This window comes from Alexandromys fortis, unplaced genomic scaffold (assembly GCF_014885135.2).
Source record: "Alexandromys fortis isolate MF-2015 unplaced genomic scaffold, M_Fortis_MF-2015_v1.1 scaffold_72, whole genome shotgun sequence".
NCBI classification, from domain to species: domain Eukaryota; kingdom Metazoa; phylum Chordata; class Mammalia; order Rodentia; family Cricetidae; genus Alexandromys; species Alexandromys fortis.
This window is the reverse complement of record NW_026067969.1, coordinates 3,015,991-3,019,953: the sequence shown is the minus strand read 5'-3', so window position 1 is coordinate 3,019,953 and position 3,963 is coordinate 3,015,991. Positions and strand designations below refer to the sequence as shown.

The 3,963-nt window shown below is 45.0% G+C and overlaps 1 long non-coding RNA gene across 1 annotated transcript in view; it reads right to left on the bottom strand.

Annotated features, from left to right (window-relative positions):
- LOC126509218 (uncharacterized) overlaps positions 1-3,963 on the bottom strand; it is a 12,448-nt gene that overhangs the window by 5,915 nt on the left and 2,570 nt on the right. The window contains exon 2 of the long non-coding RNA XR_007594115.1: positions 2,796-2,892. This is a non-coding gene — a long non-coding RNA (uncharacterized lncRNA). The remainder of the gene's footprint in view (positions 1-2,795; positions 2,893-3,963) is intronic.

Here is a 3,963-nt window from a genome sequence, read left to right as displayed (position 1 = left end):
CTGTGTGGTATCAGGTGAGACACAGATTCCATTCGTTGCATGTGGAAGTCTCAATTTCCCAGCATCGTCTGTGTGTGGTCATGTTGGAAATGAGGTGATTGCAATGTGCTTTGTTCCTGCACTTGCTCTTCTGTTCCGGTGGTCCACATGCCATTTTCAACACTATCGCTAAATGATATAACTTGAAAGCAGACCACACGTCATAACCCAAGGAGACATATCTTTGAGGTTTAAGGTTGGCACACACAGGCACACGCATGCAAATCAATCAGTGTCATTTGCCTCATGAACAGAATGCAAGATTAAGTTGTATATCCAAGACATGCATAAAAGGCATTTGGCAAAGACTATCATTTTTTTTAAACTTTATTTTTATTTTCTGTGCATTGGTGTTTTGCCTGGATGTCTGTGTGTGGGTGCCTCCGGAATCAGAGTCAGAGACTGTTGCAAGCTGCCATGTGGGTGCTGGGAAGTTGAACCTGGGTCCTCTGGAAGAGCAGTCAGTGCTCTTAACTGCACAGCCATCTCTCCCATCCTGACCAACATCTTTTTTATTTTTTAAAATTATTAATTATGTATACAAAGTTCTGCCTGCATGTATGCCCTCAGGCCAGAAGAGGGCACCAGATCTCATTACAGATGTCTGTAAGCCACCATGTGGTTGCTGGGAATTGGACTCAAGACTTGTGGAAAAGCAGTCAGTGCTCTTAACCTCTGAGCCATCTCACCAGCCCCCTTTATTTTTTTTTTATTTTATTTTTGGTTCTTCGAGAAAAGATTTGTCTGTGTAACAGCCCTAGCTGTCCTGGAACTAGCTCTATAGACCAGGCTGGCCTTGAACTCACAGAGATCTGAGATTAAAGGTGTGTGCCACAACCTGACTTTACTTTTATTTTTAAATTATGTGTAGGCATGTGTGTGTATGTGTCTGTGTATCAGCTTGTATATGTGAGTGTAGTACCCACAAAGGCTAGAAGAGGGCATTAGTTCCCCTGAAACTGGAATTATAGACAGTTTTGAGCCACTTTGTAACCGAATTTGCTCTTAATTGCTGAGCAATCTCACTAGCACCCTCCAAGCCACCCAACAACCTTTCCTGATAAACCAAAAAAGAATGTCAGCAACTCAGGAGTGTAAGTGAATTCCCTCAGTACAATAAATGAAGCAACCAATGTGGAGGAGTAAACGGAAAGTTTGGGTATAGGTTCTTCTTTTTCTTCCCCTAAAATCAGGAGCAATGAGATCCTGTCTCAACAATAAAATCAGTATCAAAGCACTTCTATCCAATATAGCACCGGAAATACTGACTAGCACTCAGATAAAAAACATGGAGAAATGGGCTTGGTGTGCATACCTCTGATCCCAGTGTGTGGAAGGCAGGGGCAGGTGGATCTCTGTGAGTTGTGGTTCACATAGTGAATTTCAGGACACACACACACACACACTGAGAACCTGTCAATAAAGAAATAAGTAGAAGAGAAGAGGAGGAGGAAAAGGCTGGAAGGAAGACATAAAATTATTTATGTTAAGATGAGAACTGAAGCAGAGAACACGTGGGACGAGAGCATGGAAGAACAGCCAGTTGTCATGGCAGGTTCCTGGTACCCTCCACATACCTGCATTCTGGTCTATCCAAGGCTCTCAGGCAGGTAGCATCTCAAATGCCTCTTTGTCTTGTCTGTCTCTTATGCGCGCGCACACACACACACACACACACACACACACACACACACTCATACATATATCTCAGGGTCAGGTTCGGGGGTTTGAGCACCATTTGTAGCAATTCTGTCTCTGTCCCACCTGCCAGCTCCCAAATAACTGCACATAGACTTAGACTTATTAATTATGAAAGCTCAGTCGATAGTTTAGGTTTGTTTCTTACTAGTTCTTTTTTTTAAAAATACTTATTTATTATATATACAATATTCTGCCTGCATGTGTACCTGCACCCCAGAAGAGGACACCAGATCTCATCATAGATGGTTGTGAGCCACCATGTGGTTGCTGGGAATTGAACTCAGGACCTCTGGAAGAAGAGTCAGTGCTCTTAATCGCTGAGCCATCTCTCCAGCCCCTTCTTACAAGTTCTTATAACTTACATTAGTCCATATTTCTTATCTGTGGCCTACAACATGGCAGTACCTTTTTCCAGCATGGCATGGTCATCTCTTGCTTCATCTGCAACATACACACATACAAGAGAGAGAGAGAGACAGAGACAGAGACAGAGAGAGAGAGAGAGACTTAACTGTCTCATCCTCCTAATCACCTCAGAGAATCTTCTACTTGGCATCATTTCCCCATCTCTGAAAATGCAGACTGCTCTGATGGGGGTTCAAAGGGACTTGAGCAACGATGGCTGTTTCCACACAAGCAAAGGTGTTGCTAAACACCAGGGCTGGACCGCATAGATCAACAGAACTGTCAGTGATCACCACGCAAAAAGCCACACCCATGCACCCTAGCTAGCTCAAGGCTGACTTTGGCTGGTTCTGATGTTTTCCCCTCCAACCAGGCCCAGTGCTCACAGCCACGGGCTGACAGCCACAGTCCACTGATCGCACCTAAGGCAAGGACTGGAGAATGACGGGCAGGGGCAGACACGGGGCCACAGAGCAGCAGCAGCCCTTGGAGCCGAGCCCAGCAGGAGACACACGCTACAAACCCACACCTGTGGACACAGGCATATGCAGTGGGTGAGCCTTGGGAAGGACTGCAGGCTGGTGTGGTCAAGCCTCATCAGTGACAACATACCCCAGAGACGACTGGAAGGAGGAATTTGTTTGACTTACGGTTTCAACGGTGGTGGCTCGGCCCTGTCACACTGAGCCTGGGACGAGACCAGAACAGCTTGGTGGAGGAGTGTGGCAGGGCAGAGTTGCTCACCTCCTGGTTAGCAGGAAGCAGAGAGATGGGAAGGAGTCTGGGAGAACAATACTCCCTACCACCCCCAAGTGATATACTTCCTTTAACTAGGGCCGACTACCAAAGATCCCAACTTCCTCCCAATAATCCCATCATTTCCTCCAAAACACAAATCTGGGCAAGCTCATTGTAATGGTTAATACTGTCAACTTGATATCTAGAATCTCCTCCGGGACAAACCTGTAGGGAGCTTCTAGGAAGGGTTAGCGGAGGTAGGGTGACCCACACTGATGTGAATGGAACCATGCCACGGGCTGAATAAAAATGAGAAAGGGAGCAGATCACCCCATCTGTCTCTACTTCCTGACCACAGATGTAGTGTGATCAGCTGCCTCATGTTTGAGCCCTGAACCCCACATGGTAGGAAGAGAGAACCAATTTCTACAGGTAGTCCTCTGACATGTGTGCTATGACACCCTTGTACATACACAGAAAAAAAAATAAATTAAAAAGTGTGTATTGGGGGGACTGGAGAGATGGCTTAGCGGTCAAGAGCACTGGCTGCTCGTCCAGAGGACCTGGGTTCCATTCCCAGCAACCACATGGCCGCTCACAACTGTCAGTAATTCCAAGATCTGACATCCACACACAGACGTACATGCAGGCAAAACACCAATGAACATAAAATAAAAATGAGCTAAAAAAATTCAATGGTTTCTGGTGGATAAAAAAATGTGTGTGTCCCTTGTCCTTTTGCTGTTGAATTTTTTTTTTAAAGATTTTATTTATTACATATACAATACAGTGTTCTGCCACCATGTATGCCTGCATGCCAGAAGAGGGCACCAGATCTCATTTTAGATGGTTGTGAGCCACCATGTGGTTGCTGGGAATTGAACTCAGGACCCCTGGAAGAACAGTCAGTGTCCTTAACCTCTGAGCCATCTCTCCAGCCCCTTGCTGTTGAATTTTTAAAAATTATTATTTTGGGCACTGTATATATGTATGTTTTATTTGGGGAAAGTGCTTCTTACAAAAGGCTGTTTAACAAAATACAAAGCCATTTGCAACAGTTATTTGATTTTTTTTCTTTCT